Below are 23,447 nucleotides of genomic sequence, written 5' to 3' on the forward strand. Positions count from 1 at the left end.
TCCTCTGTGTCTGGGTCTCTCCTCTTCTGTCTCTTAGAAGGACCCTGTCATGGGATGTAGGGCCACCCTCATCCAGAAGGACCTCATTTCAGACCCTTCACTTCATCACATCTGCATGACCTTATTTCCAAATAGGTCCCTATTCACAGCTTCCAAGTGGGTGTATCTTTTGGGGGCCACTATTCTACCCAGCGCCCTCGACTCTCTGTACCTGTGGCCCATCTGAGGACTGAGGGTCACGGTGCTGCCTTACAGGTGTGTGGCAAGGACCACACAGTTCATGAGCGCAGGCACCAGGCACAGAGCTGGCCCTCAGAGCTCAGATTCTGTGAAGCTACGAAGCACCAGGAAGCTACGAAGCACCAGGACGCTCCGTGCCATCTCTGCCCCAAAGGGTGACAGCTTTTGTGTTCTGTCTTCCTGCCAAAGAACGCAGCACAGAGCCCCTCAAAGCCCAGAAAGGCGCAGGCGGGATGCGTGAGAAGACTCAGTTTCAGATGTTTAGTGAATAAAATTGTTGTTTTTTAAATTTATCGTTTTTTTATTTGTTTGTTTTGATTTGTTTTACCATCTTCACCGTTTTTAAGTGCACAGTTCAGTGATATTAAGTACGTTCACATTGTTGGTCGACCGCCCCCACCATTCATCTCCAGAAGTTATTCATCCTCCCACACTGAGACTCTTTCCCCATTAAACACCAACTCCGCAACCTCTGGTACCCACCATCCTACTTTCTGTCTCTGTGAACTTGACTCCTCTGGGGACCTCCTATGAGTGGAATCAAACAGTATTTGTCCATTTGTGACTGGCTTAGTTCATGAGCATAATGTCCTCAAGAATGATCCATGTCATAGCATGTGTCAGAATTTCCTTCCTTTTTAAGGTGGAATAACATTCCATTGTATGGATGGACCACTTTTCGTTCATACATTCATCCACTGATGGCCCCTTGGGTAGCTTCCACCTTTGGGCTACTGGGAATAGTGTTGCCATGAACATGGTATACAAATTCCAAATATTTTATAAGTTGCACAGTTGCAAGAAATTTTATCTTTATTTCACAGGAGTCATCCTCCCAGCAGAGATATATCCTATTTTATCTGGTGGATAAAAATAACATCTGTTAGATAAGTCCTAAGGAATTTATGTTTTCTTTATGGGAGTTAAATCCAAGATGGGAACAGCCTTTCTACATTGAAGGTAAAACACTTGTGCTGAGAATGAAAGATAGTCCAGAAGTGCCCATAAAGTTTCTGGAGCCAGGCAGACATGGGTGGGAGCGTTAGCTTTGCTACTGATAAACATCTCATTTTCTTGGCTGGAAAACGAGGACAGTATCTCCCTGTGGGGTCACCGGAGGCTTTACCAGGTGACTGGTTTTGCACTCAGCGGGAGTTTGGTAAACAGTCATTAACCTGCAGCCTTGCCCACTATTCAGATGGACAAGAGGTTTCACCTTGGAGAGGCTGGACTTTGAATGTCTCAGTGGGTGTGGGGGGAGAGAGAAGATTTCCAGGAGAGAGGAGGAAGAGGGACTGTCTGGGAGGTAGCAGGCACGCTGGGGCATGAGTTCCTTTCTTCTTGTTCCTTAGATGCCCAGAGATGCAGGTGGATATTCAGCTGTGCAAAGGGGCTGTGTATGCCTCCGTCTTCTCTTCATCACATGCTGAATTCCGAACCACACCAGGATCCCTGGGAAATGCACACGAAGAGACTGAGGCTGGAGAGCCACTCTTGTTTACTGCATCTCATGCCCATCTACCAATCATGTTTCTCTGACCCAGAGAACCTATCACCTGAGCACCATTCTGGGAAATTATTTAGTCATACTCATGATGAGATAATGGGTGAACACAGAAAAATTTTAAATGGTGCTTCACACTTATGAGGGACACAGGACTCTGTGAAGTTTGTTACTGCAGGCGTTGTCTTATTTGCATTCTTAGGGAGGTTATGTCACACAAAAAATTGAGAATTCATTCGTTCAATCACAAAATAGTGAGCCATGAATTGTTGCTTTAAAAAGTTCTCTCTCTCTCTCTCCCCAGATTTCTGCCTGAGATGTGTTTGCACCATCGGGCTGCCCTCTTGCAGCTTGGCCATCACTATGGGAAGACCTGAGATGTGTTTGCACCATCGGGCTGCCCTCTTGCAGCTTGGCCATCGCTATGGGAAGACCTGAGATGTGTTTGCACCATCGGGCTGCCCTCTTGCAGCTTGGCCATCGCTATGGGAAGACCTGAGATGTGTTTGCACCATCGGGCTGCCCTCTTGCAGCTTGGCCACCGCTATGGGAAGAACCTTCCCTGGGCAGCTGATAACCTCAACTCAGGACCAGAATAAACATACATGGAGCTGAGCTGAGATCCTGACCTTATAACCCCAGCAATATGCACAGCTGCCTTTTGGCATGCCCAGCTGAGATCAGCCAACTAAAGCTGAGCAAACAAAAATAAATGATTATCCTTCTATGCCTCTGAGCGTAGGAATGATCTGTTACATGGCATTGGCTGACTGCTACAAGCTAGTTTGGAAGTTGCTGTGCTAGGCCCTTGGCTGGATGCAAAAACATGAAAATCCAACCCCACTCTCATGGAATTTGAAATCACCAGGAGAACTAAGATATGCACACAAATTAATAAGCCTGAGCTTCATGAAACTGCTAACATTTGACCATTTCTAACCTATGAAATTACAAATTCATATTCATTCAACCTAAAATTATTTTTAAAGAAATAGACCCACAAAAAAACACATAAAATATCTCTCCCGCTCCATACACACACCCTCATGCACGTCCATATTTACCAGGTAGAAAACAAAAGTGACAGTATAAATGTTATTAATTTAACCATACGATTGTGGAATTTAAAACTTGAAGCAACTTGGGGAATTATCTAGTCCACCTTATCTTTACACATAAAGAAATAACTGCAAAGAGATTAAGTATCTACTGAAGTCAGAAAAACAGACATTAGCAAAGCCAGAACAGGAATCCAGTCCCATAATAGGCACTGTACCATAAATCTCAGCAAAACACGAAATAGTATCAGACAGGGATATTCGGGAGCTGTGAATTAGAACTTTATAAAGTAATTCACTGCAGTTTGCTAAAATTCACTATTATAAAAATTTCACTAATTTTATTAAATAAGAATAATGCCAGTCTTAATGATTGAACAGCGGGTGTTACAGAGTATTGTAAAAATAGGCTTACTTTCAATACACAAAATATTAAACACTTCCAAAGTTTTAATGAATACTGTTTGGGTAGTCAATCTGATCATTTGACAGACAATTACAATTAATCCCATATTTTTAGAGGTTAAAAAAAAATGCTTCTAAACTGTGGAAAGTCTCATTTTCTTAAGTAATTTCAACTTCTCCCCTGAAGTCTTCACACTATTAATTTATTCAGAGTCTTTTCTTAATCACCAACACGAAGATAAATTTCAGCCCAAATTCTGAATTTATGAGATCCTAATTAATAAGGTTTTATTGAAGAGACATCTTGTTCCTGAAGTAATTTTAATGTCATCATTGTCAATTATCTTGGTCGTCCAATAGTCCAAATGTAGCAAAGTTTAATTTATTTCTATGAAGCAACAAAAAGCAAAACACACACCCAAGAAAGATTCATTAAGGGGACAGAAATAAAATCAATCTAGCATCCATCTCGAGGCACTGAACCACCGTTTCAAGGGCCACATCTATTTTTAAAGAAAATAAAATAAGGCTGGTGTGTCTCCTGATTCCTTCTCCTGGGACAATACCACCGGAGGCATCCCTGGGCTGTGTCCCCTCCCCAAGGATGAGACAGAGCTTTTAGGATGATGACCTCAGGTTTTCTGCACATCAGGCATTCTCTGTAGACTCGCTAATGGTAGAAGAAGACTACACTTACCCCATTAATGGTCTGGCTCCTGGATTTCTTTGGGCTTTGGGTTTTCGATTTGATGGATTTAAAAACAGCATAAAGCAATAAGACAGGCTGTGGGAATGACACATAGCATGAAACTGTAGGAAAAAGGCTTAAATAATGGTTTGCAAATAGTATGTCAATTCCTTATTATTGTGGAGTCATGCATGCATCCATCATCCATCCATCCATCATCCATCCAACCTTCTGCAGGGGAGGAAAAATAATTTTCCCTCTACCCTCTGAGTTCTTGGCTGGGACCCCTGTAATAAAAGACAGACAAACAAGATAAAAACAAACAGACATGTATTAACACATCTACTTTGTGTATACATGGGAGAGACCCACAGAAAAGTAAGTGACTCAAAGTGCTGGCTTAGAGCTCCAGCTTACATAGCATCTTCAACAAAGAACAATACATTTGTGGAGAAACGGAGGGGCAAAGGAAAGTAGTTTTAGGCTTCCAAGGACAGCAAAGAGTGGAAGGTTAACTAATGGTAGATAACGGCTGGTTAGTAAAGTAAGTTATGTGGGGCTCTCTGGTGCCATCTGTGGGCTGATAGGGTCTAAAGTTGTCTCTGATGATTAACTTTTGTCTTTCCTGGTAGACAAGGGGGGAGGGACACCTTGAAAATGTATGCCTTGTTTTTAGGCAAGTAAGGGAATGCAGCGAGATTTATTGGTATCTGCTGCTTCTCAATTGCCTTCAGCTCAAAATAATCCTTAAGGCAAAAAGCATAATATTTTGGGGTGTCATATTTTGCTGCCATTCACATCCATCTATCTACCATCCATCCATCCATTCATCCAAACATCCATCCATCCATCCATCCGTCCATCCATCCATCTATCAGCATCTGTTTCATCCAGCACCTTACCAGGCATTGAGAATGCCAACAAGAGTGCCATCTTGCTTTTACCTTCAAATGAATTTATAATCTAATTTGGGACATGGGCATAGACCACAGACAAATAGAGCAAGACCTTGAGCTGGGACAGAGGGGAGGTGCAGAACCCATAAAAGGGGGTCATGTTAGGACATCAGAACACGAGCACTGGGTTCACACAAACCTAGTGTTACCAAATCTAAGTTCATACTGTTTGCTGCACAGCAGGCCAGTAAGTCGAGAGACAAGGTGTTGGGGCAGGAAATAGTGACTTTATTCAGAAGCCAGCCGACAAAGAAGATGGTGGACTAATGTCCTAAAGAACCATCTTAACTTGGAATTGAATTCAGGTGTCTTTAATGCTAAGGGAAAAGGGGAAACAGGAGGGTTTGAGATTAAATGGTAAAAGCAGAGTGCAGACCTCTGGGAGCCACCTGGCTTTCAAGGAAAGTGTAACATTTCTTTGTGTTTCTGCTTGGTCATGTGGGCTGGATCACAAGGCTGCTGCAAAAACTTCAAATTGTTAACAGTTATTTTTACTCTATCCCCCTTATCTCTGCTTATGCTCAAAGTTTCTAGGCTGAAAGTGAATTTATCTATAACAAATAGTAGCTGTAACTAATCTGGGCCATGGGATCAGAACTTTCTTCAGGGAACTTAATGGGCTGTTTGGACAGAAACAACATTTCTTTAATATTTAACTCTTTTTGTGCAGGGGTAAAGTAATAGGATACATGAGCTGAAGAGTGAGAGAAGTAGTTTCAACGTGGTGTTAGTTCTGTTCTTCCTCCGTTACACTGGTCAGCCCCCCTCATCTCTTCTTATGACATGGCCCTGGAAGAATTAGTTATCTAACAGCTGTGACCCCATCACTTCATTTACACGGCTGCCACATTTAGCAGAACGAATAAAAAGATACCCAGTTAAATTTGAATTTCAGAGAAGTTACAAATAATTTAAATACAAATCTTTGACATTCCAAAGATTGCACGTCATCTTGTATTTTATCTGGCGATCCTATTTATCTCTAAAATAGGGATCAGAAGACCTAATTTGTGAAAATTAAGTGAGATTAGCTTTGAAAACTGCTTTTTCTATGGGGACTCTAATTACTCATGTATTGGGCCATGTGAGGTTGGTCCACAGTTCACTGATGCTCTTTTAATTTTTAAAGTCATTTTTCTCTCTGTGTTTCATTTTGGATAATGTCTATTCCATTGTTTTCACATTAACTAATCCTGTAATACTGACCTGTCCTCAATCCCATCCAGTGTTAATTTTTAAAGTATCAGCCATTATAGTTTTCTTCTGCAGAACTTTGATTTGAGCCTTTTTTGTATCTTCCAAGTCTTTCCTCCAGCTTTTTGCAGAAATTGACTACTGTCATAAGAACTGTTTTATTGTTCTCATCTTCTAATTGTAACATCTTTGTCAATTCTGGGTCAGTTTGAATTAATTTATTTTTCTCCTTATTATAGGTCATATTTTTCTCCTGCTTTTCATGTCTGGTAATTTTGGATTAGATGCCAGACATTTTTAGTTTTATCACGTGGGGTGCTAGGTATTTTTGTATTCCTATGAGTATCTTTGAGCTTTGCTCTGGGATGCAATTAAGTCATTTGCACATAGTTTGAACCTTTCAGGTCCTGACTCTTATGTTTTGTTGGGATGGACCAGAGCAGCATTTAACTTAAGGTCAATTTGTCCAACCTATTGAGGCAAGATCATTCTCACTATCCTACCTAACGTTCCGTGAACTACCAGGGTTTTCCAATCTGGGAGGTAAGAATAAGTACTTTTGGGGTTTGTGTGAGTGCCAGGCACTGTTTCCACTATTCATTTCGCCTGGTCCTTTCCCTGACCTTGGACGGTTTCCTCGCAGGCACGTGTGGATCAGTTCTCAGGTGACTTCCTGAGGTCTATCAGCAGGCAGCTCTCTGGGTGGCTTTCTCCTCTCTGGTTCTCTGTTCATCAAGTCTTGCTGCCTTGGTCTCCCCAGGCTCTCAGCTCTGTATCCTCAATGCAGGGAGTCTCCCAGGTACCACCTGGGTTCCCTCCCTTCTGCCATTGCCTGGAAAATCTCTGAGGACTGTTAGTTGGGGCAATCACAGGGTTCACCTCACTAGTGTCCAATTTCTCTGGGCTCACTATCTTTCATTGTGCAATGTCCAGTGTCTCCAAAAGATGATTTCACATATTTTGTTCACTGTTTTAGCTGTTTCAGGCAGGAGAATAAATTGCGTGCCTATTATTCCATCTTGGGCAGAAGGAGAAGACTGCACCTTTTAAAAACACTCCATAGTATTTAAAATCTCCTCTTTTATAAAGAAGCCAACATGTCATAGTAGATATTGTTCAACGGACATCTCCTATGTGCCAGATTTGGCTTACCTCCTTCTTCTTTCTTCACGACCACTTTCTAAGATAAATGTTCCCTTTGCTTTTCAATGAGAGAAATGATTCAGGCATAATCAATGGCTTTATCCAGAATTACCTTAACCAAGAAATGCTTCAGCCTGATTTGGTCTTCAGACTTGCTGAGGCTGACAGTCTTTTCACTACATCATTGGTTCCCTCGCATACGAATTTCTTGGGGGTACTTGTTTAAAATGAGGAAACCTCCAGGGGGTGGGGTCGGGGTGGGTGTATGTGACTATAAAGGGACGACATGAGGGAAATTTTAGGTGGGAGTGGGGCGGTTCATGGAACTACTCTGTGTCCTGAGTGTGACGATGTTTAGAGGTACCTAAACATGTGTTAAAAGTCATGGAGCAGCACAACACTCACACACACACAAGTCAATTTTACTTTATGACAATATGAACTAAAATCTTTTAAAACAGTAAAAAACATGCAGATTCCCAAGCCCTATTCCCAGCCTATTGAAATGCAATCTCTGGAGGTGAGGCCAGAGAATCTTTATTCTAAACAGCATCCCACCCACATCATGAATCAACATCCCAAGTGTGTAAACCCTCATAGTGCATTAGTCAGAGGACAGATGTCTACAAAGTCGCACTTAATGAAAATATTTTTTTACCTACATCCGAATTCCCCAATCTTCACGGGAAGACGCACGATTTAAGTTTGTGACTCAACTTCTCTTGAAAGCTTCCTGCTCTTTTTTCTCTGCTCTGTGGTATTGGATCAAAAGCATCCTTTCATGATTTTTGTCACGTGGCAGTGTTTTTATGAAAAGAACACGCTCAAATCAAATGAATAAACCATCGTGGACCACGCTGTCCAGATCCTTGCTTAGTTTAACAAAGCTTCTCTACATAGGTGCCTTCAAGCATTTCTTCAGGCGTTTCCTTTCTGCAAGGGGTTGGATGTGTACAGATGAGACTGAAAGGGGATGGGGGCTAGGGAGAGAGTGCAGGTGAGAAGACAGGAAGCATGGATATTAGAGCAAAGCACACAGGTGGGCAGAGTCTGTGTCTGCACCATGCCAAGAGCCTCGTGAAAATGAATGCTGATCTCAGTGACTCTGATACCTTAAACAAGGGCTTCTCCATTGCAGCCCCACGGGCATCGGGGGCTGGAGAACTCTCGGATGTGGGGCGTCCTGTGCCCTGTGGGGTGTGGAACAGCATCCCTGGTCTCCACCCACCGAGTGCCAGGAGCACCCCCTCCCCCCAGTGTGACAATGAGAAATGTCCCCAGGCATTGCCGAGTGTCTCTGGGGGGCAGAATTACCCCCAGTTGTAAACCACTGGAATAGATAAATAGATTGATACAGATCAATAGATTAAAGATTAGATACATAGATATTGATGATATATAGAGATAGATTAGATAAATAATAGATATAGATAGATACAGTTGGATGATAGAGTGATAGATGATAGGCAGATAGATAGATAATAGATACACATAGATAATATAGATAGATGATAGATATAGATAGATGTAGTTAGATGATAGATTGATAAAGACAGATGATAGACATATAGAAAGATAAATATACACATAGATAATATAGATAGATAATAGATAACACATAGATAATATGGATAGATATAGATAGATGATAAATTGATAGATAAATGATAGACATATAGATAGATAATAAATATACACTGATAATATAGACTGATAGATATAAATAGATAATGGATACACATAGATTATATAGATAGATATAGGTAGATGGAGTTATATGATAAATTGATAGATAGACGATAGACATATAGATAATAGGTATACACAGATAATATAGACTGATAGACATAGATAGATAATAAATGCATAGATACAGAGATGATAGATTAAATAGATGATGCATATAGCTTGATAGATGTTAGACAGAGCTACCCTGCCCTCCAATGACTGGCCCCATCTCCCGCTCCCACATGGGAAGTTACCTGCTTTCCACTATTGCAGCCACCGCCAGGATCACATTTTGTCATGTCTCCACAGAGACATGCTTTTTTGCTTTCTGTAAAGTTATAAAAATGTATTACAAAGGGCAAAGGGAAGACTGCAGCAGAGGGCAAATACCAGCATGTGTCACCATCACCTTTACAAGACAACTTACAGGGAGCAGAGTGCAGGCAACCCCACCAGCGATGGTCCTCACAGCGACTTGCTGAGCACTTACTCTGCATGATGTATTTGTGCCTTTCCTGCAAACGAGACCTCTGTTGCTGCAGCCTTGCTGAGAGCCTGCCTTTTCACGGACACATCGACGTCCATAAGCATCGTTCTGTGGTTTGCTTGGTGGTGTTTGCCCGAATGTGGGCAAATCAGAGGGGCGTCCACGCATAGAGTCGAAGTGGAGGACCAAAACCAGCCATGACAATACTGTGTTAGATTCAGGAGTGCAGCAAAGTGGTCCTGTTATACATGTATATATTCTTTTTCAGATTCTTTTCCATTATAGGGTATTACAAGACATTGAATATAGTTCCCAGTGCTATTCAGTAAATCCTTGTTGCTTATCTATTTTTTGTATAGTAGTTTGTATCTGTTAGTCAACTATACTTCAGTAAAAATCACAGCAATGACACCTGTCTGATGGCTAACCGAACGCACGCTGTGTGATTTCTTATTTTGCAACGTGTGTTCACGTGTGTTACTCCCGATCCTGGAACTAAGAAAATCTAATTGCGGGGATGACAGAACACACAGAGAAGAGCAGTTCATGCTGGGACTGTATAATGAGTGTTTTCGGTGGAATCTGGACGCAAATAGAGTCAACCGCCAGGACACCCAATTATGGGTGACTTTAACTATGTACCCATGGGAACTGAATCAGGCTCCGTGGGTACCAGCTCTGTGACCGGATTACGTGAGCAGCTGTGGTACAGCCTCGCTTCATTTCCGTGAAGTCGTCTTAATTGCAAGAGGGCTTGTGATGGGGTCTAACCCCATCAAGACCTTTTGGTGATGGTGGGCAATCTCTCGGCTACAAGCCTGATAGTTTACATGTGTGGTGGAATCACGGAAGTCAAAAGAGACATTCCGAGGTTTATCCTGCACGCTGTCTGAGCCCTGTGCTCATCAGGAAATGCGTGTGTGAGCGGGACCCCATCCAAAAGCTTCCTGATGTGGTGATGGTCGAGGGGGGGAGGGATAGCTCTCCAGACCCTCAGGACGTGCCCAGGAGCCAACCAGTCCCGAAGCAGACATTACAAATCAGCTGCAAATACCAAGGAGGGAACCAGGAGGAAATGTGGGGCAAAAATGAAGTGAACGCTTGAGTCCTCCTAATACACTGCAGAAGTATCCGTTATGCTCCTTTATCAGCCTGGTTCCCCCCAAACCCAAGGAGCATATTGTATGCAAACTCACTGTCAGAAGTGCTGAAGACACCATATGCAGGAGAATGAAAATGATTAAAATAAAGCTTAAAAAAGAAAGAAAGCAAGAAAGCTTCTCAAAAGAAGCACAGCCAGCAAAGTGACAGAAGGAAAAGTACGTCCATGTGAGCAGAAGTGTGACCTTTCCACGCAAGTCAGAGGGTGTGGGGGTACCAACGTCCAGAGTGGACAGGATGGGGCGACTCCAGCTGGATGCGGGCGGCGTGGCTGTGCTCCTATAAATCGCCGTGAATTTCATCTTCTGCAGATGGTTGTCCACTGTGATTTCAAAGTGTGTCCACAGACTCCTCACGCTCTTCACCGAGCAGACGGGTCTGTGACCGGAATGGCTCTCTTTGTTGGAAAGACCCCCATCTGCCTCGCCACTTTCGCACGTTCACTCGTGCTACTTGGGGAAACTATTCGGGTGGAAACATCGGACAGCCCTCAGAATGTCAAAGCTCATATTTGACTCGTGTGTGGTTTTATTTTTCCTACAAGTGCCAGGAGTTAGCATGAAAAAAAATGTTTTGTACTTCCCTGGTGGCACAGTGGTTAAGAATCGCCTGCCAATGCAGGGGACACGGGCTCAATCCCTGGTCAGGGAAGATCCCACGTGCTGCAGAGCAACTAAGCCAGTGCGCCACAACTACTGAGCCTGCGCACTACAACTACTGAGCCCGTGCTCCACAACAAGCGAAGCCACCGCAATGAGAAGCACGCGCACCGCAACGAAGAGTAGCCCCCGCTCACCGCAACTAGAGAAAGCCCACGCACAGCAACGAAGACCCAAAAATAAATAAAATAAATTTAGAAACACATGTTCTAGTAGGACATAAGAATGAGTATCAGAGATTTCATACTCTAGGAGTTGGGGTGAGCTCTTTTTTTCCCCTTAGCACATGGCAGTTTTATTAGTAGATTTCTTCCCTCCATACGCTGTACATGTCTCCTCGGGAGTCTCCGTGCTTGGAGAATTCTTTTGACTTTTGCTCATGGATGTTTCGAGTAAGATAAGAACGAATTTGAGGCTGTCACACCCGGAGCCGGGTGCCCAGGATCTTCGGAACAGTATGTCTGAGGTCTACCTGAGCACACCTGTGTGTTCTGGTGACATGAAGGGGAATTATGCATGTTCTCCAACAGGAGGACCCATCCCCATGTCTTTCACTGTCTGCTAGCAACATGCTCTCTTAACTGATGACCTGTCGTGTCCCAGCCCAGATGAGTGACACGCCGGTCGGTGCCACCGCGGAGCGAGACGTGTCTGTCACTTCCCTGACAGCTGTGGTACGTTCTGACAAACACCTCCGGTCCTGGTGCATCGTGCTCCTCTTTGAGATCCAGGTGGCTCCCTTTGGTCTAAGGAGGAAGCAAAACGTGGTGGGGGGATCTCTTTCCCCAAGCAGAGACTTGTTACACTGGGTCCCACCGTGTCGACACCACGGGGGAGTCAGAAGGTGACGAATGCCTGCAGAGAACACTTTTTCTTGTCATGCTTGGGAACACCCAGCAGCCCAGCGTGGAAACCAGAGCTGGAGTGTGGGCTTGGGGAGCCTCCTGGATATGGCCCAGAAGGATGCGAGGGGATCCAGACAGATGGAAGAAGAGGGAAAGTCGGCCGGGGTTTCCCTGTCCTACCTGCTGGTTGCCATGGAAACCAGGTGTGCCGAGCACTCAACAGCCTCTCGAGCCCAGTCCAACCAGAGCACCTGCAAAGCGGCCGTTAAACCCCAGCTGTTTCCCCCCCTTTCTGCGCCAGATTTACGGTTCACAGCAGTGTGTTCAGAGCCCTCTTGGGTTTGCGTCTGTCTCCACGGCAGCCACGTGACCTCGGGCGTTGTGTCAATTTGCTAGAGCTGTCATAACAAAGTACCGCAGCCTGGGTGACCCAAACAACATACAATTATTCTTTGAAGTCCTGGAGGCTGGACGTCTGAGGTTAAAGGTGTGGGCAAGAGACACAGAGCTGAGTAAGGGAACCGTGGTGACAATGCTTGATGTAATGGGCCCAGGGTGCCTTCTCTTCCTTGTGAGGAGGGGACGGGAGGGCTCTGGAAGGGGGAGGGCGTTCGCTGATGACCTCTGAGCAGCCAGCCCCCTGACGCTCACGGCGGTCCCTGGAGATCGCTCTAACACCCATCGCGCAGCTGAAGAAACGGAGGCTGAGGATGGGAGATTCCGTGCCCCAAGCCATGGCACCGGGAATGGAGGGAGCTGGGCTGACTCCAAGCCTATCCCCACCACGACAGCACCAAGAGATGCTGGCAACACGGCAGTGTCGGTCAACCTGAAGACGGCGCCTGGGTCTCCTTGCAGAAAAACCCAGAAAGAACAGCAGTGGTGCAGGAAGGGCTGTGAGGCTGAGTAAGTGTCCCTGGGATGGGGGGTGGGCTGGGCACAGGAGGCCCTACTCCTCATGACCTCGGTGTCCCCTCTGATGGACCACATCTCAGATTCCTGTCTTTTCTGGGGCTGGGGCTGGGGATGTAGGGTTTCCGACAGTATTTTCACATGTTCCCCTCGGTTTCCTAGGACCTGATGTGAAACATCTGCTTGGAGACACGTGCTTTGTGTCACACTTTTCTGCCCCCTGGAGAAGGTGCGGAGGGTCACACAGACAGATGGAATGTATCAGGCCCTGTTCAGTGTTTGGGGCCGGCTGAAAGGGCCCCGAGATGACTTGCTGATCACCAGCGAGGGGGCCAGCATGGGTTTAGCTCTGAACAGGGGCTCCCCAGAGCGAAGTGTGGGTCTGGGTGTAAGAGGGGCTGGAGGGCTTACATTCAAGGCCGAGACAAGGGCGTGGAGAAGCATGTGTGAGCGGTTGCCTTCCCCCAAGATGTTCTGAACTTGAGGGAGGTGTCAGGGGTCAGCATTCAGCCCCACAGTCAGACAGAGGACTTTGCTTTGTCCTTGGTGTTGCTTTAATGAGGCAAAGAGTTCCAGAAGATTTTGTGAATAGATGTAGCACAAGATGAGATCAAATGGTTAAGTTCTACAGCATTGGGGCTGCAGGGAGAGAAATACAGGTAGAAAATAGATAGATGGATGGATAGATAGATAGATAGGTAGGTAGATAGACATAGTTACATAGGTGATGGATCAATAGATAGAAAGATAGATAGAAAGAAAGAAAAGATAGATAGATAAATGATTGGTTGAGAGATAAATAGATATAATGGATGGATGGATGGATGGATGGATGGATGGATGGATGGATGGGTGGATGGGTGGATGGGTGGATGGATGGATGGGTGGATGGATGGATGGATGGATGGGTGGATGGGTGGATGGATGGATGGGTGGATGGATGGATGGATGGGTGGGTGGATGGGTGGATGGATGGATGGATGGATGGGTGGATGGATGGATGGGTGGGTGGGTGGATGGATGGATGGGTGGATGGATGGATGGGTGGGTGGGTGGATGGATGGATGGGTGGATGGACAGGCAGACATATAGTTGACTGATAGACAAATAGATATGCTGAATGGATGGATGGATTCATACAGAGATACATAGATGATAGATCATTGAGAGACAAATATATATAATAGATGGATATATGCTTACATAAATATATGATAGATGAATAGATGATTGAGAAACAAATAGATATAATGGATAGAGAGATAGATAGCAATGGATGGATAGAGGGAGAAAGGGATGGACAGATATTTTAATTCATCAAACAGCAGAAGAGAAACATGTACAAAACACTATTGCAGCATCAAGAATAGAGAAAAATAAACCATGTGTGTATGTGTATGTGTGTGAGTGTGTGTGTGTACGTGTGTGTGTGTACAGAGGGGGAGACAGAGACAGAGAGAGAGAGAGAGAGAGAGAGGGAGGGAGAAATTGAGTCGTTAATGAGCAGAGGGAAATTGCACCCAGCGGATGAGGTCACACTGCAGCCTTGGAAGATGATGACTAATGCTTAATGACTTGAGAACTCATTTTCTGCATGCTTGGAATTCGGGTATCAATTTTCATACACGTTACGTTTGAATACCATCATTTAATTTTAAGGTCGATCTTGTTTTTTCTGGAGACAGACTCTTGGATGAAGCTGAGGGAGGCTATTTGAGGAGTTGCCTTATTTGGCGATTGGGGAGCACGCTGACTTGTAGCATCCATGGCGTCTACGGAAACTTCCCATAGATGGAAAAGAAGACTTTTCTCCGCTGTGTGAAGCACTTTCTGGTCTCACAGCTGAGGCCCCTGAGAGACCTCCAAGCGGTTGTCCCGTCTGCTGGCAGTCTCCGGGTCTCAGAGCTGCCGTTCCCAATAAGCCCGAACCCATTCGGGGTCCTCTGTGGGTCGGGGAGCCGGGCGAGCTCGCTTCATATCCTCCGTTTGGTGAGCCCCCCTCCCCCGGGAAGAGAACAGAGATGGGGGCTGGGCTGGCAGTCTCCCAAGAGGAGGAGCCTCTACCCGGTGACCCACAGGGATGTGAAAGCAGGAGGGGCCCCTGTGGGCTAGAGAATGAACCCTCAGGGAGAGACAGCAGCAAATGAATCCTCCTGACAGCTCATTACTGGACTCACCGCCTGAGTCCTATTCTGGAGCCCAGGTGACCTGGCGTCCAGGTGACCCATCATCTTCCTTCCTCCTTCTCTCCCCCTCCCCCCCATCCAATCCCAGTTGTGCCAACCTCCCGGCTCTTCCCGGGGCAAGCTGGCCACCATCGTGCCTCAGGACCTTTGCATGGGCTATTGTCTTACCTGGACAGCTCTTTTCCTGGTTATCTACCTGGTTAAGCCCTCTCCTGCCTCAGGACCTTTGCATGGGCTGTCTTACCTGGACAGCTCTCTGCCTGGTTACTTACCTGGCTAACCCCTGTCCACCTGATGGCTTTATTTAAATCAGAACTTCCCCTCCCACCAGCAAGCACACCTGGCCCCGCTGACTCCATGCCACTGGTTTACTTTCTTCTTTCTGACGTGCTCTACAATTTAGGTGTTTATTGGTCGTCATCCGTCTCCACTCCCTGGCCAGAAAGTGAACTCTCCATGGGTCTTCTTGCCCACAGGTGTCTCCCAAATCCCTAAAGCAGGTGCTAATGAATGCTTGTTGAGTCCACGAGACCGGAGGGTCTTGGAAGGACCCTTTCTGAGGGGCCGACATCCCAGCTCACTCACTGTGAGGATGTAGCCCACCCAGGGAAGGGGCTGCATTCCCGCCTCACATCCCCGGGAACAACTCCAGGACACGTCTTCGGGATGAGTCATTTCCTAAAGCTACACAAGCACAAACGTTAACTTTGGAGCAGGTCACTTTAGGGTGACATGGTTATTGTCTTGTGAAAGGAACGTGGACCGTATTCACTGTACTTCTAACGTCAGCCTTTCTGAATTGCTTTTTCATGGAGATAGCCACCTCCCCTATGGATCAGGAACCTAAGTGTCTGCATCCCCATCCCCGTATAACAGGAGACTATTCTCTGCGGGGTCCTGAGTCAGGGCCGCCACCTTCTGTCAGAGGTCAGGTGGCTTTCTTCTGTGGCTTTCAATGGGGAGAATTAACCCACTTCTTCACCCAGTTCACTGGTGAAGAATTCTTACTCAGTGTGTCAGTTTCTGGGGCTGGTGTCACAAATAACTGCAAATCCAGTGACTTAAACCACAGACATTCATCCTCTCCCAGTCCTGGAGACCAAACGTCTGAGGTCAATGTGTCCCAGGGCCGCGCTCCCTCCAGAGGCTCCAGGGGAGGGTCCTCCCCGCCTCTTCCAGCTTCTGGGGGCTCCAGGCATCCCTGGGTTTGTGGCCACCTCTCTCCCGTCTCTGCCTCTCTCTTCACGGGGCTTCTCCTCTGTGCCTGTGTCTCTGCTCTTTTGTGTCTTAGAAGGACCCTGTCATTGGATGTAGGGCCACCCTCCTCCAGGAGGACCTCATCTCAGACCCTTCACTGCATCACATCTGCAGAGACCCTGTTTCCAAATAAGGTCCCAATCACAGACATGGGGGTCAGGGCATAGACACTGAACTCATTACACCCCAGAACAGACATACCTGCACCCAAGATTCCCACTACTGTGTTCTGTCCAGTTCTCAGCAAAGACCGCCCCACCTCCCCAATGCCAAGAGGCCTCATTGCAGGGGTGACTGGCTGAAGTATAGGATGTCCATCTGTTTTCCAAATGGTGCCCTGGGGAGACCTTAGGTCCTGGGGGTGTTGAGATTCATCCTCAGAGCCCAGTGGTCAGGAATGTGGTTCAGAGGGAAGGGGGCCCCCGGACGGCCCACCTGGAAGTTTTACATTCTCGACTTCTGTGAAGACCTGTTCAGACAGAGGACTCTTTCACTCCCTCACTCATTTATTCACTGCAGTGCGTATTTGGAAAGTGTCTGTTCTGGGAGCGCGCTGAGCTGCAGCGTTGAGCAGACTCAGCTGCATTCCGTCAACGTCCCCTGCCCATTCCCGAAATGGTCAGATGATTGGAAAACAGAGGGTTGAGGGGACATCCTTCTGCCCCCCGGGAGATTGCTGTCGTTATATAGTGTGAGAGCTTTTGCAGGAGACTCTTGGAGACCCTTGGGCTGACGGCTTCTCTGTGCTTGTAAAAGAAATGGAGACCTGCAGCTCTGGAGATGCCCAGCAACCCCTGGGGCCGTGGATGGAGTAGCCTCGGGGTGTCCTGAATAGCGGCGTCCCCACCTCGTGCCTCCTTCTGGTCACTCACAAGCCAGGTGTGGCCAGTCAAACCACAGGGGTCAGGGAGGAATTCCCAGGGAGGACGGGCCGAGGGGCTTGGGGGTGGCCGAGCCCCCAGGAAGGAGGGCAGGTGCACTGGGCGGGGCTTGTCAGGGAAGAGTGTGGAGCCGGGTGTGTGGAACCTGTGGGTCCATAGGATGGGCGGGGCAGGTGAGGACAGTGGGTTATGACCAGGGAAGCAGGCAGCTGCCAGGCCAGGTGGAGGATGTGTGTGCGCAGGTGTTCAGCTTGGCCAGGTGTGCCAGGCATGGCGTGGAGGGTGTTTCCGGGGAGGTCAGACTCCACGTGGAAAAGACTTCCTTGCACTTACCTCTGTGCTTGCCCTCGAAACCCATCACCCCAATCTAACCAGGAGGAAAACATCAGACCCCGATAGAGGGGCAGCCTGCAATATACCTGACCAGCCCTCCTCAAATCTGTAAGGTCACCAAAAATAGGGCAAGTCCAAGAAACTGTCACAGCCCAGAGGAGCCTAAGGGGATGTTAGGACTAAAGGTCGTGGGACAGGACATTTGGGGAAAAATGGGGAAGTCTGAGTATTAAAGTGTGAACTTAATTAATGATGATGTGTCAGCCTTGGTTTGTCAACTGTGAGAAATGTCCCATAATAATGTAAGAGGTGAGGCACAGTGGAAATGCGTATGGATCATAGGGGACCTCGGCACGACTTGCAATTTCTCTAAAAATGTCTCTTTTAGATGCACGACTTTGTATCTAAAACTCTTCCAAAAGGAAAAGTTTGCTTTTAAAAGCACACAGTGAGCTACCCTCAAATACCGTTTTCATTGTCTGTAAGAGGACGATTCAGTCGCAATTCCTCCCGTTTTATTCAAAGCAAAGAATTGAACATGACCCGGTTTCTGAGAGGATTGTCCCCCTGTCCGTGGCTGATTTAGTGTCTCACGTCCAGGGATTCTGCTCACAGGGATTTACCAAATCCTAGAGGCCGGGCTTTGATTTTTACGTCTTTCACTTAAAGGCACCTTATGTAGATGTCATCACAAAGCTTCCAGGAAACGAAAACATGTGAATTTTAATAAATCTTTACCAAGTGATATGGACTGAATTGTGTTCCCTAAACTCATATGCTGAAGCCCTGATCCCCAATAGGATGTGTTAGGAGGTGGGGCCTTTGGGAGGTGATTAGGGGTTCTTTCTTTCTTCCCTCCTTCCTCCCTTCCTTCCTTCCTTCCTTCCTTCCTTCCTTCCTTCCCTCCCTCCCTCCCTCCCTCCCTCCCTCCTTCCTTCCTTCCCTCCTTCCTTCCTTTCTTTCTTTCTTTCTTTCTTTCTCTCTAGCAGAAGCTAACGCTGGAAATAAACATGGCCTTTGAGTGTCTCCGTTTCCCACCTTTGGGAGGACGCACCTGTGTGCGTCTAGAAGGTCATTTCCCACCTTTGGGAGGACGCACCTGTATGCGTCTAGAAGGTCATCTCCCACCGTTGGGAGGACGCACCTTTGTGCGTCTAGAAGGCCATCTCCTGCACACATGCCGGATGGTTCCTGGGCTTCTGCCAGCCCAGGACAGGAGCTTGAAGAGCTGAGTATTGTGTGTGTGGAGCCAGGGTTCCCGTCTGCAGCGTCTAGGGATGCATCCTATCCATCATGGACACATACCTTGTGTCTTGCGAGGTGTGTGTGCGGAGATGGTGAATCGAAGTTGCTCCTGTGTCCCCAAATGTGAGTGAGGGGGGGAGGAAGAGAAGAGGAGGAACACGTGGGTTCTGTGTCCTTGTCCGCATTTTAAAGGAGGAAGAGGACGGAGGGGATGGGTGTTGGGGGAGCCTGAGGACAGAAACCAGCTCTTCGTACAGCCTGTCTCATGATAATTAGGACATCATGACTTTTGAGGCTGAGGAAATGTGAAAATACATTTCCCTTTCCCCCGAGACACTCTGCAGCCACATTCGTGAGAGGCTGCAGCCCACCGCTGGCCAGATGTTTCAGGGGCCTCTCTCCTGCCCTCGTGGCCTCCACCTGGGCAACCCCTAGCCCCTTAAGGGGATACTCAGCTCAGGGTCCTAATGAGCTCCAGTCCCCACCCCGAGACCTTCCCAAGTCTTCATTCCTCCTTCTTTCCCCGGGGAGCCTTCCCACTCCCTCCAGACGCCCACCCCATCTTGGTTCTGGTCAGAGGGTCTGCAGAATCACAGCTGGGGTCGACTCTGAGCTGTGGGGTCAGATCTCTGGGACAATAGGGAGGCCATGCCTATCTCTGGGGGAGACTCGTAACAGAGCCCCATCCGTGGTCCGTGGGTTTGCCCCCAAGCCGGCCGAGCCTGCATCACTGGAGGACAGACACCTGGCGTGTGCCGGCCCCCCACCCCGGACCCCTGTCTCCTGCCATTAATGCTTCCTGGACAGAAGGAGCTGCTCTCGGGGCCTGTAACTGGGCAGGGCGCCTGATGTGCAGAGGTGGACGGCGTCCGTCCCAATTTCTGTTCTGCTTCCAGCTCAGGACGTGACCCTCTTTTGGAATGCTGATTTTCGGATTTTGCAGGTGGCTCTGCCCCAGATACAATTTCCACTGACATGAAGAATACATTGAGAAGCAAATACTTTTTTTTTTTTAAAGTATACTTAATAAGATCCATGCTTTTAAGAGAGACCATCACCTCTTCTGGAACACACCAAATGCAGGGGGCACAAGGTGGCAGATCCCTTAGCCGTTCGCAGTAAAATCACCCAAACACGTGGCATTGGTACCATGCACCTGGCACTTCTTTTATCTACACATATTGGGGGTTTGGGGTTTTTTTGCACTTTGTGGGCAAAATATTTAAGAAGAATGCTACTCAGAGGGGAACCAACCTCCCAGTCTGCCTGGGTCTGAGGCGCCTCCTGGGTCTGGAACTTTCAGGGCCAAAATTGGGCAGAGGGGGGCGGTCCCAGGTTGCCCTCAGTGTGAAGGTAAGCCTGGCCATACCTGCACTTCCAAAAGTGGCTGTTCTGTTTCTTTCTTTTTTTTTAACAGACTCTATTGTATTTTTTTGAGTTGTTTTACATTTGTGGAAACACAGAGAAGAAAGTACAGAAAGTTCCCAGGTATCTGTTCGACCACCCCTGCCCTCAAGCGTCCTGCACGAGGGGGTCACAGCTGTTGCAAAGATGAGCCCATACTGATACACTATTATTGACTGAAGTCTACAGTTTCCGTTAGGCTTCATCTTGGTGATGTACCTCCTGTGGGTTTGGACGCACGTATGATGACATGTGTCCATCATTATAGTGTCATACAGAGTAGTTTCCCTGACCTAATAACCCTCTGTCTTCCTTCCTTCCATCTATCTCTCCCCCCCAACCTCTGCCAACCACGGATCTTTCTCCTGTCTCCCACAATTTTTAATTTTTGGAGAATCGTTTGTTTTTCTAAATTGAGATGACATTCACAGACCCTAAAATTAACGATTCTAAAGTGGCCAATCCAGGGAAATCCCTGACGGTCCAGTGGTTAAGACCCTGCTGTTAGGGCTTCCCTGGTGGCGCAGTGGTTGAGGGTCCGCCTGCCGATGCAGGGGATGCGGGTTCGTGCCCCGGTCTGGGAAGATCCCACATGCCGCGGAGCGGCGGGGCCCGTGAGCCACGGCCGCTGAGCCTGCGCGTCCGGAGCCTGTGCTCCGCAACGGGAGAGGCCACAGCAGCGAGAGGCCCGCGTACCGCAAAAAAAAAAAAAAAAAAAAAAAGACTCTGCCGTTAATGCAGGGGCTCCGGGTACGATCCCTGGCCGGGGAACCAAGATCCCGAAAGCTGCTGGGCAGCAGGGCCAGAAAATAAAAAATAAATAAAGTGGAGGATTCAGAACACTCACGGTATGGGACAGCCACCACCTCTATCGAGTTCTACAACATTCTCATTCCCCCAAACGGACACCCCGTCCCCATGAGTTGTCCCTTCAGGTTTCCCGTCCCCCAGCCTCTGTCAACCAGAGTTTAGCTGTTCTGGGTTCACACAGTGCTTTCATCATGAACGTGTGTGCAGAAAAGGCCATGGAGGGAGAAAAGGAGGGACAGTGTGATTTCCTGTAACATCTTCTCATGCAAAACCCAACAGGAATCTCTGCTCTTAATAAATTCTGAAGCCCAGGAAGGGGTGGTGGTCGGGGACCCCTCTGAGGGTGAGGGAGTTTCCATAATGTTTGCTGAGGAGGGGCCTGTCAGGAGAGAGGAACGGCCCACAGCCCCAAGGCCATCCCGAGCAGTGGTCCCTGTGGGCAGTAATCCTGGCCGGAGCCTGGACAGAAGAGGTGGCCAGCTGGCTGCAGCACGCATATGTCCGGGAACCGGACCTCTGTACACAGACGGTACGCCATGGTCGCATTCCTGTCGCCCTTTAGCAACGCTTCCTCTATATTTGTCCTGACTCGGCCCCTTGCTCACGGGCAAACATAAACATGAAGTTAGACCCAAGAAGCCAACGTCTTTCACGTTTATTTTAAGGTGAGTGCTGGTCACCCCAGAACATTAAGAGCAAAATCTCTGAGCTCGGACCCGGTCTTAGTTTGTGGGGGTGGGGGGTTTTCATTGATTGAGTGTAAATTGGCCCAGAGACTTAGAGCAGAAATATAAATCTGGTGTCTTTTGACACAGGCGCAGGTGTTCAGCCAGCCCTGGACTTTGCGGCAGCTTCAGGCATCGGTGGAGGTTAAGAAGAAGGAAAAAAGACAGAAAACTCGGTCCTCCTACCACTTTCATTCCCTAGGATGTCTTTTCATTTGTAGTTTTCCAGTAAGATGAAAACAGAACTCTATGCTTTTAAACATTAAACTCCCCCCTCGACCAAAAGAAACAGAATCTCCAGCAAAAGTCAGAGTGAAAAGAATCTACCAGTTCCCACACTCCCGGCTCTGCTCAAAAATCGATGCAGGAATGTGTCATCCAGAAGATGCTGCAGGATTCAGGTGGGTTTCAGCGTCTTCCTTTGTATGGGTTCCAACTTTTGTTTTCTCTCATTGTTCCTCGGATGTGTGATTTGCTTCTTTTATGTGGCCTCTGAGATGTTTCACAACTATTGGATACAAATAGACTAAAAAGTGTGTTTTTTAAAAACAAAAACGAATAATTCCATTCAAGGTCACCAGCACCTTTGTTCATATCTCTTCAACCGACCTGTGGAATTACGGGGGCGGGGGGGGGGGGGAGAATGCTAATTTAGCCTCGAATCCCGTGACTTGCGTTTCTGTCCCTCATTGTTGGGGGGTCAGGTTTGGGAGTCCGGGCTTTGGTCCCTGAACGGATGCACTTTGGTTCCTGGGGCAGCAGGAAGGCACCTTGAAAAACACCGAGTCTGCGTGGCCCGTGGCTTTTGCTGCATTTGGGAGCCCCCGGTGGGGTCCTCACAGGAACAGCAGGACTTGCCCCCTCTGTGCCGGGAATACATCCCAGGAAACCCTTCTTGAGGCCATGCCTGTCCGAGATACCCTGTGTGTTTTCTGTTTTCCCTGGGCCGCCACCTTCCGGGCGAGCAGGTGCTACAGGACATCCGTTCACAGGGTCCTCTCTGCCCCCTGTACAATTCCGCACCCCTGGACTTGGAGGTACAGGCCTGACCGTGGGGCTGGCCGAGCCACAAGTCTGCAGCTGGTCAGGGACGGACGCAGCAGGGCCAGCATCCTTCCCAGTTCTGGGACCCGGGTTTAGGACAATCGGTGTCCTCATGACGTCCAGATGTGCGGTGAGAGGGTACAGTTGCCTTTCTGAGGATTCTGGGGACCCTGGCTCCGCCCTCACAGACTCAGTTAGGAAACGTCACATTACAAGCGAGGAAAATCATGCCGGGTGCAACAACAGGACAGACGCCAGACGTGTGTGCATTTCTGGACCTTGAGTAGCCAGGTGTCCACACGGGTGGCGTGTTTTACTCTCCGTGGCTCAGAGGGGACTCGGCCCCATGGATGGCCTGGCAGTGCCCCCGCCAGCCGGACACTTCAGGGGTGTCCAGTCATTTCCAGCTGAGGAGGGATGTCCTTCCCGGTGCGGGAATATTCCTGAGCACCAGAGCCGGAAGAAGACAGTAGCCATCCGTTCGTGGATGAATTTGTGGCTCCTGGGCCCCTAGAATTAAGAGCTTTGAGGGAAAAGCCTAAAGTCGTTTTGCAAAAGCGAGACTGACACAGACGTTCATGG

Source organism: Leucopleurus acutus, assembly GCF_964270905.1.
Source record: "Leucopleurus acutus genome assembly, chromosome: Y".
In the NCBI taxonomy this organism is placed as follows: Eukaryota; Metazoa; Chordata; class Mammalia; order Artiodactyla; family Delphinidae; genus Leucopleurus; species Leucopleurus acutus.